The sequence below is a fragment of the Bombus huntii genome, chromosome 5 (genome assembly GCF_024542735.1).
Source record: "Bombus huntii isolate Logan2020A chromosome 5, iyBomHunt1.1, whole genome shotgun sequence".
Lineage (NCBI taxonomy): Eukaryota > Metazoa > Arthropoda > Insecta > Hymenoptera > Apidae > Bombus > Bombus huntii.
Genome location: NC_066242.1, coordinates 9,508,051 through 9,524,342, shown reverse-complemented (window position 1 = coordinate 9,524,342; position 16,292 = coordinate 9,508,051).

The following is a 16,292-nucleotide window of genomic DNA, read 5'->3' as shown; positions in this document are numbered from 1 at the left end:
AATAACCTGTTGGATTAAAATTATGGTTAATAAACTATAAACTAAGTAAAATAAACTAAGGTTAATGTTACAATGAGGTATTCAAGGGAGCAGGGAAAAATAAATATTTAATCTGAAAATCAAAAAGAACGATAATTTTGGTAATACGAGAGTGATTGATAACATATTAAGTTAAATCTTAATTTAGGAACGACCACGAATAAAACAAAACATCTCTTCACAAAACGGCACGAAACCTAATTTCTTCGAAGTACATATATCGGAAGACTTATGATACTGGCAACTATATAGATAAACGAGGAAAGTTGCATGCAAGGAACACGATGCAACGAACGTGATTAAGATTTAGCTGCCATAAAAACACGGGTGGCAAACTGTCGAAAATTACAGGACCTGTATAATTAATTAGTCATGCAGTGGATTGGATACCTTGCAGGGAGCTAATTACTCGCACCTCTTTGCCAGTCACCGTGTCATGGTGCGGTTCGACACTGATACGATGCGATGGCTGCTGGAATCTCATCAACAGAGCTCGTACTGACATGCCCGTAGGTCGAAAGGCCTATCGATCATATGACCACAACGAGTTTCAAGACACTGACCCTATATCGTGTTGAATAATTTGACATTAATTAAGTCCTCTTAGCTATACAACGTATGACACAGGTACATCTACTATATCAAATGAATCTTCGTAATATCGATATAAATACATTTCTACGATAAAATCAATAAATATAAATAAGCTATAATGGTCAAATTGGTTAATTGGTTTAATGATAGAAGAGCAATTATAAAATATGAATGAATTAGACGAACAAAAGGCAGCAATAAATCACAAACGGACGCAAAACTAGATAATATGATTTCTTTTTATTACATTCACTACTTTCTAATTTAGCGATATGATAACAAGGTTATCAAAGATAATAAAGAAGTAAAAAGCAAGCGCAGTAAAGCCTTGATTATCGGAGCACAGGTTAAGAAGAAAACGATCCGCCAGAGATTGGAAAACAAAGACAGAGACTGAAAGAAGTTGTTTGGTTTCTCTTCAAAATTTTCTGTCTCTGTGTAATTTACAAGAAAATTTAGAAGAAAATGTACAAATTTAGATAGAAGCCAATATCGTCAGATGCTCTGGCACAATATTAACCAGTTTGGTAATAAAACAAGCAAAATTTCACAAATATATTTTACAAATTACAAATTTTCTAATTATCCTATTTGACAAGGAACTATATAATTGTAAAAAATGAATTTATAACCAATGGCTTAGCAATTAATTAATATCGTTAGCTAATAAATTATTGTGCAAAAGGAACCGGATAATAAAAGATGTTTTCGCGTGTACAGTACATTAGGTACGCTGACTAGCTGGGCGTTCGCGGAGCCTTGACCCCTCGACTAGAAGGACCTCAGCTACGAAGATAATTGATCGTGCGAGACAGTCGAGACGGGCGAAAAAACCAGGATGAAACGTTGAAATATTATTCAAGGCGCGGCACGCTATAAGGCGGTCGCATTAGACCCGAAATTAAGAAAATTACCGACCAGCCACGACAAACCGGCTCGTGTAAATTCCTCGGTGTGTCCTGGCACAGCTATTTTTTTACTGGAACGAACACAAAAGCGAGACAATAATACGTCCCAGGGAAAAATACGCCCGAATAAAAATTACGACTGACAGTGCTGTTAATATCTTACGATGCAGTGCGCGAGCGCTGTAGAAGATCCGTAATTGCAGCCGCCCGCTGAACTTCTGCTCGATTTATGGCGCCACGATATTCATGATGTCCGCCAAGTAAATAGAATCCAACCACCTCCTTCGTAGAATGAAGAATTTTACTTTCAAACAAACGTCTCTCTGTTCAAGAAACCACAAAGTAATGATCAAACGTTCGTAATCCACGAGAAAATCACTTGCACTTATACATACCAATCATAAAGGAAGAGCATACGGGAAATATGGTAAGCCATACCCTTTGGCCTTTTCGGAAAGCGATTTCTAAATTTGAAATACTGTTAATCGATTAAATTTAAATAAAATTTTCTTTCTATTAATTTTGCGATTAGATATAAGTTTCTCTTATAGGTTCTTGTTTTTTTTTTTTAATTTTGTGGATTTATCATTCATTTTTATGAAAGTCAGAATTTTTAATCTAGATAAGTGTTCTCTTCTTCAACTATGTCGTATCACGGTACTCCCTTTTAACTACGAATAACTATCAAAATTATGAAACGAAAAATCTGTAACGCATCGGTTTCACGTGGTCCTCAAGTGAATTAGTTTTATTTGAAGCGAATGAATTTTTCTATCGTTTCTTCTAAGTAGGTATGTATTTTCTTATAAACTTACATTAAATCGATATTTATAGAAGTTGCATTAACAACGAAACTACCAGCAATCGCAACGAATTTCTATTTTATGTTTTATTGTTTTACACAAACACATATCGCGCCCAATCGCGTCTCACCTATTAAATTAACATATACTGGTCCTCTGAAAACGCCGTGTCTGGCCACTAGCCAAGTGTTTCTTCTGGGCAATAGGACGATAAGAAACTCCGGAATCGCTATGAAAGTTTCGCGTTCGTGTTTCCTACTTGGGTACTTGGCGAATTGAAATTGTGAAAAGTTGTAAATATGAACAGATGTATGAAGATGTAATAGTGATTCTATTTCAGATAATGTTAGAACCTGGCATGGTTGGAAAATTGTCCTCTACTGTTTGTATGGAAGTTTAAGATTTATTCTGATTAAATTAATAGGTGCTTCCATTTATTATTTACTATGAAATTTCAAAAACCATAAGATATTAAGCTTCCTAAACTAAACCAATAATTTTCATTCGATATTTTCTTTAGATTTAATATTTGATCAGCATTATTAACGAGTACTAAAAGTTAATTTTTTCGCAATAAAAGTTGATCTTTGATATCGTTATGAGAGAAACTTGTTCAACTTTGTACATTTGAAGCACGAGGAAATGAAGAACCAGACTCGACAAACAGTTGTAAATCTACTGACAATGAAGTATCGCTATATAACCGAACCGGATAATCTGCTGTTAGCTCTTTTACTACCTTGTTTTATTGCTCGTCGTGAAAGCTTTTCTATTGGGCGCTTTTACACGAAATCAGTATCATTACAAAGTTAAAACGCGAAGTCGACAACACGACGATAGTTTTCTCACCAAACAACGCACGGAAAATTCGTATACCTGTTACGCTTGATTCAATGCGGATTGCAAATATTAGCTGAATACGTTTCCATAATGTTATGTTCTATCCGACGCACGGTGTTACACGCAGTTGTCCAGCATTTACACGAAGCATGTGTCTTACACGATATTGTCAAGTAGCTATCAAAAGGTACGAAGAGATTGAGGAGTTCAGATTGTAAACGACGAAAGTGTCATAAAAACAAAAACGGTTTCTTTTAAAGGCAAGTACGTATATTTTTTAATGTATTAATAAAAAGAAAAAGTTATACTATCTAAAATAACTTACTTTAGTTTTGTGTAATTTGATGTGGCAAACATAATAGTAATTTAATACAGCATAAGTTAATTAAAATTTATCGGTAAAATATTAAAGCGTAAATACAAAATAAATATTTTGACGAAAGTTTAAATTATTGAAAATTCCGGAAACATTCGTTTGATATTTAATTTCAATCTACATTATTATTGATCATAAGTCCACATAAAAAATAATTACCCATATGATTACAAAATATATGACAGAAAATGATTATATATCTATAAAAAACAAAATTAACAAAATTCATTTCCCAAGAAGAAAATAAACATTTAATTTCGCGGGAACACCATCCATTTCACGTAACGAAAGGTCAACCGCTAATTTGTAAAATCACTGAAATTACTTAAACTTACTTCGATCCTGTCCAATATTTATGCACTCATTTCTCTAGAAGTTCCGTTTACTCAGCCTTATCGCGAGCGTACCAACTACACCGTAACCATATCGTTTTTAAAAACCATTTCAAACTCCAACGAAACACAATTATCGATCTTGTCGAAGCGAATCACGCTGCACGGTTGACCGTTGATTGCTCAGAACTCGCTCCTTGGGTGGAAGAGTAACGAAAGCGTTCGCATGTCGCGGAAACACGGGTTAGCCGGTTCGATCTGCATGCGGATCGAAGATAATCCCTGACGGTAGACAAAACTATTCGGGATAGCCAAATTTTTTCGCTGGCCTGACTCTGCAGCATCCACTCGCCATAGAAAATCTGTCGATCTTTTCTGCCAGGCTAGTTCGTATCGGCAGGTCGGCCAGAATGAAATATCGATTTTCAATCGGGCATAGTTTAACACTCGGACGATTTCGAATAAAATTGCTAGGCCGTGGTCGACCCTATCCTTCCCTCTTTCCCTTAGCTATCAATGATTCCGCGATACACAGGCCAAACCGACCGCCGATGGAAATTGAAACGTTTACCAGCCATCTCGAGGGGGGCGGTATAGGGTTGTGGAGGAAATCCACTGTTGTCATTCCAAACTCAGACTTTATGGCTACAGCCAAGAAAAATGGTCGCTCAATTCGACTTTTTCTATTTGTTAACCCTCTATTCCCATTCTACTCTGCTACTTTCGATCGGTTCCACTGTATCCACTTTGGAAAAGCGTTAATGAGACCGAGCACACGGACCTTGTAGCATGCCGATCGTCCTGCCGGATAGCGAGTACTTTAATTGGAAAACTTTCCAGCTGTCCTGCTCTGTACCTTTTTCCTTTTGCCTGTTTTTCTTTCCTCGTGAAATCAGGGATTTATATTCAACGATATACGATACGTCCAAACAATCTGTGTGACTTCTCTCCAAGCCGTGGACCGCTTAACGGCCCAAACGATCTGGCAAATTGACGCTTTTTAATTGAATACAGCCCTCCACTTCCAAACGAATAAACGATGACGTGTATCCCTTTTTGTAATACGCGTCAAATGGATTTCTCGAATATTACGACCTTCGAACTTTCTCGTTTCTGCCAATTTCTTTCTTTGTGCTTTGCATGTTGTACGAAAGTTTTAGCAGGGATAGTGGCAGAAAATAAAACAGAAATATTTCCTGTTGAAGATTGTGTCGTTTTGTGGTGCTTATTTTCGTTTATTTCAACCAACGGAGATACGAAAACGTTCACTTTATTCGATTAATATAACAGGTATTGTTGGAAACAATGTGTTTGTTTACATACGTTTAAAATGCTGAAATAATTATGTTATGATGTTGCTCCTGATACAATAACATTGGTGGTAATCATGGTTTGGAAAACACTACTCATGCCGTTCGGTTAATTCTGAAATATGCTTCGGAAGTCGGCGGCGTTTACTTTCGAATTTCCTTTATTTGATTTTGTTTCACATCGCGTTATAACTTTGTTACACTTCCATTTGTTCGTGGTACGTCAACGGTATCTTTATAAGTTATGGTTAAAAATCTTGAATATCGTTGAATTTTATCGTTTCTGTTAGTAAACTGCGATCCTTTCTCAAATAGACTGAATCGATGAAAAATATTATTACTCGACTCAACTCTGTATGTAATTCAATTAAATAAAATGGATGTTCGATATTCTTGATTTTCCTGGCTAAACTTACCATTCATTATTTTTCACAATATTTTGGAATCATCGACGAATTGATCGGGTATTATTTTTAAATTTCCAACAAAATCCACAAACAGCATCGAGTTTCAAGTGACAGATCGTTTCACACACGCTTTTTATTTAAGGAACAATATAACTTCTGAAATCTTCAAATTTCCAAGCAGTCAATTAGTCTTCGATGAATGAACACACTCTTGAAGCTCTCATAACTTTCGTGAAATCAGTCTCTAATCAATAACCACTCAGGCAACATCTCCGTGAAGCAAACGGGCATCAGAAGAAGTTCGTCGCTAGTTTTTAATCAGTTACCATCTTCCAAGGCTCAGGAACTTTGGCAAATCAGTTTCTAATCAGTAACCGGTCAACTAGCGTTTCCTTAAGGAGCTCAAAGCTTTTTGTCAACTAACGTTACCTAAACTGTTTAAACTTTGGCGCAATCAGTTTCTCACTACTAAATAGTGAGCTGGTGTTTCTGGCAATCAAGTTTTAGTAGAGCGAAAATTAAATTAGCGATCAGGCGCCAGTTATATGACATTTACAATCAAATTAAAGTTGACATGCAACACTGGCTATATTTGCGTATACTATAGAGAGCATTATTTGAAGAATAGTTGTAAAATTCTAAGTGACGTGGTCTTTGTTATTGCTATTAAAACATTTCTTATCGAACTGATTGATTTAATTAATAATTGATGCGTGTTTTATTTAAAAGATTTCAATGATTAATTGAGATACACAAATTTTTCGAGTGAATAATCATAAAATTAATAATTGAAGATCACAAGAGAAAAACACGATAAGTAGATTTTTGTTGATTTTTTTATTTTAATGTCACTTTATGATTAAAAGGAAGAATTTTAATATAACATAATCAAAAACCGAATATATTACGTTCAGAGATGTAGATCTTTTAAAAGTAGCTGTTAAGCTGATAAAGTTTTATAGAAACAAGAGGTGTAATTAGCAAAACAACCAACATCTTAATACTATTTTGAAAATTTCAAAAGTTTACTATTTTGAAATTTATACTATTTTGAAAATTTCATATCTTTGGATTTTATTGTAAAAAAACTTTTCGAACTAAGATTTTCGCGTTTAAGTTTTAGAAATGAATTTCTCTAATTTTCAAGGCGAAGATCTATAGCCCAGATATGAACCTTTTTGTTTTTCTCGGAAACGTTATTAAGCACCAGCATGAATTTAGATCCGGATTCCACCTGCAGGTAAGAAATCTTCTTATTTTTTTACCAATTACGCCGTGTTCGTAAGATTTAGTCCGGTGAATGGTAACATTACCAAGTGTTACTATGATTATATGAAGAAGTTTAGAGAAGTTTGATTTACTGCCACCACAAAGCAAGAAGGATCTTTGTTCCTGATTTAAAATCCACAGAATTTTTAATAAAGCAAAGTTGTCTACCAAGGAATTTGAATAATCTCTGTTAAAGAATGAAAATGATTAACTTTGTTTGAGAAATACAAACAGATTATTTGTGCAATAAAAAAAAATGTATGAGAAGATAAATAGAAAAGAATATTGTTGAAATTCAATTAATTTAGTTTGGGAATTCATTACTATTCGATAAACAAAATAAGGGAAATATAAAAATATTGCAAAACCTACTGGTATATCATTTACACAGAAATATTGGCGTTATTGTTATTGCATGTTACTGTTGAATAAAAATATATCAGTTGTCCTATATAATGTTTTGCAATAAACGTAAGATAAACAAGACTTATTGAATTGTAAAAGCGTGTACAAATACGTAATAAAACTATAATAGACAACATGTAAATAAAAGCAATATGTTGCAATATGTTATATCGAATATAAAAATTGACGTTAAAATGCTTTTATTTCCCAAGAAAGGATATGGAAAACATTTGAATTGAAACAACATCTTAATGGAAGATAAGCAATTTTAACTTACTTACGAAAAGTGTTCGGGCACTTTCAGAGACCTTTCTTGAATATATTATCTACTTTGTACTAAATGTCCCATAGCATCTGTCTACATTTACAGACTGACTTCTTCTGAAGTTCTTCCGACATAATTATAACAGTCGTGTTTCATTCACAGTGTTAATGCAACTTCAGAATGTTTTACAAAACGCATGCAATACGTACACGCAAAAGTTTTCCGCTTAGTTAATTGGTTACTTTCACGAGCCACCGTATACTGATTAGATGTTTTTGCTCCTCTCGGTAAGTATTATAAGCTCTCAAAGTGTAGGATCCTTTTTCAAACACCCTGTGTAAGTACTTCGATTTTTAATCGTTCCTTGAAACCCTTCTCACCGCATCGTTACATCTTTTTCACGTTATACTTCATTAATCATTCATCTTTGTTTCTCTGTCGCAGCCCCGGTTCAATTAATCGTCGAACGGCTGGGCCAGGATTATCACCGACAAACCCTGCGGTAATAACGATTCCGACGGTTTAACGAATCGCTTCTTGAAAACACGGTAAATCAAGCAGGCCTCAGCGGCCGTTTCACTGGGGGCCAGGCCAAATTGGTAATATAGCAGATTGATATTGGTTTCCGCGACGGCGCACACTAAATTCCTTCCGTCGGAAAAATCAAGGATTTATGTTCGAGCTGATAACGTACATCGTGCGTTGTACGCGTGGTGTTTCCCGCGTTTTCCGTCATATTTGTTAAAACGAAGCGTGCGCGCGCGCACACACACCCCTCGCCGCGTTTACCGTGGAAACATGGCAAATATCCGGACATAGGCGTAAAATTTGCATTTCAAAAAGGCAGGCCAACAGGCTCACGCGTCGCTGCACATCCGATAGACGGCCTGATGACAGCGCCTAGCCAAGCTTTGTGTCACGTTGCGTACATATATTCACCGCGAAAAGAGCGCACCGGCTGTAATTAAAATTACAATCCTTTGTGGCCATTCTGCGCGGTTTTCGTTAGTATCGTTAGCTTGACGAGCCGTTGTTATTTCCGGAATATAATTCACTCTGGCGTCCTGTACACCACTCATCATCCAACAACGTAAATTATGTATTAGCTTGTATTTGAGGCGCGAAACTTACGAATCGCAGACGTAGCCGTTAAGCGTCGCACGAAATTAACAAGGCGAACGTTATACGGCTCGTGCTGCGCCGGTCATAATTGACCTCAGCTACAACCAACTTCCCCATTGTGTCCCCTCTCATTCTCTTTGTCCTCCTACCGGTACGTTTACTGTTCGAAAAACTACGATACGCGGGCAAATTCAATGGAGGAAAATTGCGGGAATGGAGAATGGTATACTTGTTAGCGAGTCTGGTTTCAAAAGCGTCTACGAGCTTTTACACCTGAATCAATGGGCGTGTTAATGGTAATACGTGTTGAAACTTATGGCACCGCGAACTTTAGAATTTAGTCACAATGTGTATTTCTTCATCAAAAAGAAAAAAAAGAGAATTGCTAAAGGATTTAGCGCGAGAAAAGAATTCAGTCAATGATAACTGTATGCAGCATAAAATATTAGGTAGTTAATTGAGTGAAAGGAGCAGTAACGATCTTCACAATGGAAATAACATGACAGTTTATAAACTTGCAGAAAAATTTTAATAGCTAATGCGATGTTTCTCATATATCTATTCTCCTTTGGTTATGGGACTTGTAGAGGAACCCTACCGTTCTGTTATGACTGGTGATTCATTCTCCGTAGACTCACTCTACTTACATTGTATTGGTACAGAGATGTGAATATACTGTTAACTGGTTTACTGCTTTCCAACACATTCTTGTCATTTACTATGTTACTTTAAGAAACATTGTTTCGGAATGTTATTACACACGCACATATATGGCAAGAATTTTATATTCTCACTTTTTCAGTTTAAATATTATACTTACATGCTACGAAGGTAATATCATCGGGCAGAAAAATACATATGTTACGGATACAATACGTGTGCGCATGATCCTCATCGACTTCGCCGCAAAGGATAAATGGAACGCTTGTTATCCTTGCTGAACGTAAACATAGGAACGTGGTGTGTACGAGCATTTATCGATACTTAAGCGTAATAACAATGCGTGTGCGTGCGCGTGAATGAGAAAGCGAGACTATATCAGTTGCGCGCGCATCTAGGGACCACTGTATCGATTTGATATTTGTCGTGTTTCTCGCTTAAGGGCTGGGCATTTTTTTTCTTTTTTTCAAATTGCTGCTGCCGTGTGCGGCCTTGCAATCGCAACCCGGTACTTCGGTGGGAACGCTCTTGATTAACTGCCACAGGTGTGCGTTTCGCCGCACGAGCGAAAAGAAGTCACGCACTGGCGTGACCTGTCGAATCCAACGATTTAACGAAACGATCGCGGTGGAGGAAGAGAAACGGATATGAAATCCTCAACACGACACATACTACGAATGAAATTATGCCTGGAATTAAATCTGCAACTTCTAAAAAGATTTAGAGCTTTCTTTTTTGAGAGAAAGCTTATTATTCTAAAAAGTATTTTTGGTATTTTTTACTATTTTTTAGAATATTCTAGGACAGCTTTTACTTCCTAACGTAACTGTGATGAAAAATTAGTTTGATTTACCGATATACTGATTTAAATCGAGAAAAGTTGAACCACTTAAATTTCACACAGTAAGAAATTTCACTTTTCCCTGTGTTCTTTTTTTAAATGTCTAACGTTCAAATCACTTAAAACTCATTCACTTATTTTGCAGAACAGGCAATTACGAAACAGAGAATTGATCTGTGATGCTTGAATATTTCTCTTCACGAAAGTAATGCGCCGAGTGATTGAACTATTCGAACTATGGAAACATTCTGAACTATTCGCGCTATCCGGATTCCTACATAGTTTCCTACCTTTGTTCTTCTATCTCCTTCTTAAATGAAGACTCTTCACTATATATAACATGAAAAATACGGTCATCGGATAATTTAAGTTTCAAAACAAATCGCAGATAAAAGAAAAATTTATTTTTCGAGAAGAGGTTTAATTTTTATACCAAAGATGAAGTATTCAGAAAGAGAAATGAATCATTTGCATTGAATTTAGTAGTTAGATATATTCATGTATCAAAAAATTCATTAGAATATTCGGTATACGTAGATAAAAATAGGAAAGCGAACCCAGATTTTTTTGACAACCCATTTGTGCCATGTATAACTTGCAAATATGTATCGAACTACTCGATAGTTTGCTAAATACATTTGAAACGTTTTCGAAAATTTCAAGTGATGATAATTTACATATATTTAACGATAAGAAATTAAGAAATTAATTTCCAGTGTTGAACAAAGCTCATTGTAGTAAAGGTATTAACGAATTCCTGTCATATAAGTGATCATTATCCACGTAAATTCATACTTGAAATGATAATTCAGCTTGTAAATTGTCAGTTTTTATTGTCCAAGAACGTCAACGTGTTTTACGCAGACGATTTTAAACTTCCCAAAATTATTTTCTGCTGTTATTGTCGCGAAACTTTCGTCGTCTGATGCAATAAAACGCGGCGTGTTTTAAAGTACTCGTTCGTTCTTTTTAACACTTTTATGATTATGTGTATGTACTTAACTGTATGTTGTGATTCTACGACCAGGATCCAATTGCTTTCTGTTCTGTTTAAAATGATAAAATCAATATTAAATCGTTTCATTGGATATTCTTCTGTCGAACGTTAATTCCCCCTAAAATTATGTAGATTTATTATGAATGACGTGTTATTCGTTTGTTGCAACCTGTACAAATATAACTTTTGTGCAATTTCATAAATCAAAGAACTGTCCAAAATAAATCTAATTACGTAAATAATGTCTCACAATTTCAGCTTTTACACAAATTAATATTTGTTGGCATATATTAATACATTAAATATTATGATTTTATGTTAATGCGTGAATTATTATTTTTTAATATAAGGAAAAAGCATATAATTTCTTTTTAACAGAAGACATACAATCAGTCAGTTTCTCAATAAAAAAAAGCATGCTTGACTTTATTTTAAGGTTTACAAAACTTTGCACTTTTTCTTTAAAAGAAATTTTATCTAAGAAAAGGTGCATGTTTCATATTTTCGACTCATTTTTTACACAATGATTCCATCTCTCATTTGTAACAGAATTCTTCCACGATTTATGAGAACAGAGTTACGATGAAGTTTCAAATGGAAACAAAGAACTTGGAAAACATTTTGTATCTTTCGAAATGAATAAAACTTTCGAGCAAGATAAATCCGTAAACAAATTCTGCTGGAGACAAACCCTGTTGGAATCTATTTTACCTAGATGAAAAGTTGGACCTTTTGTTTCGAATTAATGGTTTACAGAATTTACAGTAGAGAATAAAGGATAACTGTGAAACAAGTCAACAACCACATTCACAAATTGTTGCATGTTGTACGAATTTCTCGGAACATGTAAAATTGATATTGATCAATAATTTTTGCAAATACCCATGTCGATTGGAAACATATTTATTATTTGTGAATATCATGTGTTCCAGATTTTTCTACTCTTTTAAATCACGGCTCTATTATTTATAGAATGTAAATATATACTGTAGAATAAAAAATATAATCCATAATGACAGGTTTGAAATCGATTATTATTAAGAAACAAGAAATGTCTGCTTTTTATCTCCTTTGCAATCTCTCAACATGTTGATAATATATTATCGTCATTGGTTTGATCCGAATATTTATGGTTTTCTTATAATACTTTGGACGCTGTCTTGTGAATACTAATCTTAATTTGTGTGGTTTGTTGTCGGAACAGTGTTTTCAACTAGGCAGGTTTCGCAATTAGTAAAGGAATTAACCTTATCGTAAAACCGTATCTCAAAATGTGATGAAATATGCAGAACAAAATTTGAAAAAGCAGTACACGTAGTCAAGTTGCAGCTTGGCGTGGCACTAATGTTGCATCCACAAATATTACATAAAAGTTGAATTAAAATCCAATTCATTACGGTTATATGTATATGATAGTACTGTTTTACATAATTTTTTACAAATTCTAGTGAATGATTCTCAAGGAAGTACACAATTTAACGATGAAGTAATTATATTAGTTTCCTATAAATGCTATTATTTTTGCATGATCCGAAAAGAATACATATTTTATCGTTTACACATTTCTTCATTCACGAGAATTTCTTAAAAAATTCTATAACGTACTTACGTAATAGTACTTTATATATATAATAGTACGTAATAGTACTTTAATATCCACATAATCACAGTGAATTAGATTTTACGCAATGAATTCCATTTTCAATTCTTTTAAACTTTCACGCATGTAGAATATTGTATCGAAATTCGAACTACTGACGACGAATACTCGAGCAACCCATCGGAAAGGAATGAATCTGAAAATTTAAGTTTTTTTGTAACTACATTTTCTGACTTAATCGCCAAAAAATCTCTGAATGCGATTTTTCCTCAAACATTGAAGCGATATTCTGCATAATGCATTTCACAACGTAGCGTAGGATTGTCTTATGTATCGATTATTTGATCTTTTAGAAATATCTCAAAGCAAATCGTAAATCTGTAAGAGTCCAGTGTTAATTTTCACACAGATCCCTAAGTCGATACTCGTGGGCGTCGAGTTTGATCCCACCGGTATTTTCCGTAAACAGGACTATTCGTCGAAGAAAATCGATACAAAGGGCCCGGACACTCGGCACACGTTGGATAAACGAACGATGCTACGTGCATCGCATATTTCAAAGCCTTCGACTATTTCGCCAACGATGAAACGCAACTTGTTTTTTCATGTACAACTCCCCGTTGTCCATATTGGCCGCTTGTTTACAAAATGTTTTACTCGAGGCAAACATGGAACGGAGTCTAATCGGTGAATACAAACAAGGCATGTTACGTGGATCCGAGTATGCATATTTTTCCTTCTTCCCTTCTTTCTTTTTTTTCATTTTGTTTTACCTGCCTTTCATTTTTGATAAACCTTTAACTTTCGCGTTTCAATCGTATCGATCTGGACAGCGAAACAAGTCGGTCGGATACGTCGTTTCTCTTTAGAAGAAGCGAACAACGCCGGTTTTGCCTTTTGTTCCGCGCACCAGAGACGATTTACTTCGATTTAAACGTGAAACGGTAAAAAGACACTGGGAAAACTGGCACGGAACACAGAGAATATTTGTAACTTAAACTCTCTCGGGGAACACGGGAATCCGATATTTCCACGATTCCGTATTACGTTACTTGGGCACCGCTGCTGGCGAATTTCCGAAGTGAGTGTTACAGAAATTTGTATACCCTAGACGATAGATGCGAACCGTTGTTTTATGCACTGGTAAAAAGGAGGTAACTGTCTGTCAAACAAGCTACTGTTCTAAATAAACTTATTCCGGATATTATGATAACTTGAACGATACAGTATATACAATGAAAGATGAAAGAAAGTTTAAAATTCATACTATAAATTGTAATAACACTTGAATCGAAAAATTGTTTACCGTATTGATAGCAATCACCTATTCTGTGATACATATTTAACAGTTGCTCTTATTAAACAAACCCATTTCGTAAAATTATGAAGTTTTTTTATATTTTTCATTTTATAAACATTTTTCTGTCTGCTACTGTAGTCTCATTTCTTCTTCACATATTCGTGGTTGGTAATTTTAGGGAAATTTTAGAATAGAAAATCGTAAGTTTTTGTGATTAAGGAAATGAGAGGAATTTGAAAATTTACTACCAGATATTGTGTTTTATATAGTTTGTTCAAATTTGTTGTTAGTTCAAATAAATACAAGAAATTTTTCTTTTCTTGGAACATTGAATAATTGACTTATTTGAGTATTCATAAACAAGAATTTCCTGTTAATATTAATGAGTGGATAGTGATTGCTGTTCCACAAACAGTTGTAATTTGTAAAATTCAATTACATAAATGGGATTTTATTAGTCGTATTAAAAAAATCATTTTTACATTTCAGTTTATTAATCGGAAATGATTATTTCTTAAACGCTGATATTCCAACAAATATATCACTTGCAAGAATAAAATACCAAAACCGTGTTAACGTAAAGCTCACGCCAGAAAAATGATTACAAAATAGAAAGCACATGAAGAAGTACATGATGCAAAAAGAACAACAAAAGGTCATTCAGAAGTCTCAAAATGCGCTATCCCGAATCCATAATATGTCTATGAAAACTCACAAACCAGTTATCTTGTCTACTCTTCTAACCTCAGCCACTGACAAAGCCAACTACACATATCACAAACTATGAAGAGTGTCAACAAGTAGACGGCGCAACAAAAGACCATGGTTCCTCGTTGCAACTGAATTACACAAAATCCGGTTTATCGCGCACGACTTTTCTCCATTTCTCTTCAATTTAGGATTGATCAGACTGTCCTTCGTTCCTCTTTGAATCCCCCGTTTCCGCTTTCAGAATGCCGCGAGAATAGCGTAGCCGTGGAACTCCTTAGAAGAGGCCGTAGCACGATTACTTATTCCGACGCGTTTCTGCCGTTGGTTTCCCGTGGAATCAGTCGAGCCGAGGCATTCGGAAAGCAAAGGCAAAACAAATTGTACGGAAAGATGTAACAGCCTTAATGGACTCGTAGAAGGGAGAAGTGAAATTGTGCGAAAACCGAGACGCAGAGATGGCGGTTTAAGTAAAACGTTTCGCCGGGCGAATGTCGCTCTCTTCTGCGCCGGCTGTTTTGCAAAATATTATTTAAAGCATAGCTGTACAGCGCGGAAAGCGTGGATGAAATAAAGGACGCGATGATGGAGAAACGGTGATGAGGAAGGGAGAATTGCACGTGGCAAGTATATACCGTTGAATCGCCTATACAATCCTTGCAACCCTCCCTCCCTGCAACCCTCCTTTCAGTTTCCTTGGATTTCCTTTCCGCACGGCAGGGATTCTCTATCCAACCGCTAACTTCATTTAAGTTTTGATCCTTTTACAGGCTGCTCCACGCTAACTTTCCATATCTGGCATTGAGGAGGATACTTCGAGATCCTGAATGGAAAAGATCTCTCTTCTAGCAAGGGCGTGGCTGCTGTGTACCGATCATAGCGATAAAGAGTCGTGTATCCGGATAAGTTTAAGGAAGGAGCAAGAAGGCAAAACAAGATTGATATCACGACGCAATATTTGGTAAATAGGTAGGTAATTTTCTACTGAATACTAGAAAAAGTAGTAGAAAAGTATCTTCGCGATGATCAAATGATATTTGCGATTCTTCGGTTTAAATCATGTTGCTAGTACGTTACGCTTCCATGTCTGTCCTGAGAAAGCAAATTGGAACGCGCACGAAACGCCAGTACAACGTACTGATAATACGATTGAAACTAGATGCATCAGAAATATGTTGAAAAAAATACCGTCGTTCTTTTAGTGATTGGACCTGCACGCAAGCTAGCAAATAGCGGGATATATCACATTTCATCACGACGTTGCTGTTTTTTGTTAAAAATTTTATAATTTCATAATTTTACAAATTTTATAATTTTGTTGTGCAATGTATACAAATTATATAATATAAACTCAACTTCATCATTTCTCTTTTCTCTTGTCTCATCTTTTTACTCTTTACTCTCCTTTACCCTGTTTCTTGTGCTTTTTGTGAAAAAATATCAATAGGTGGTTCCTCAACGCAAACGCGGTTGGAGGAAGTGCGTCAATCTAGATATTGAACGGCCAAATATCGAA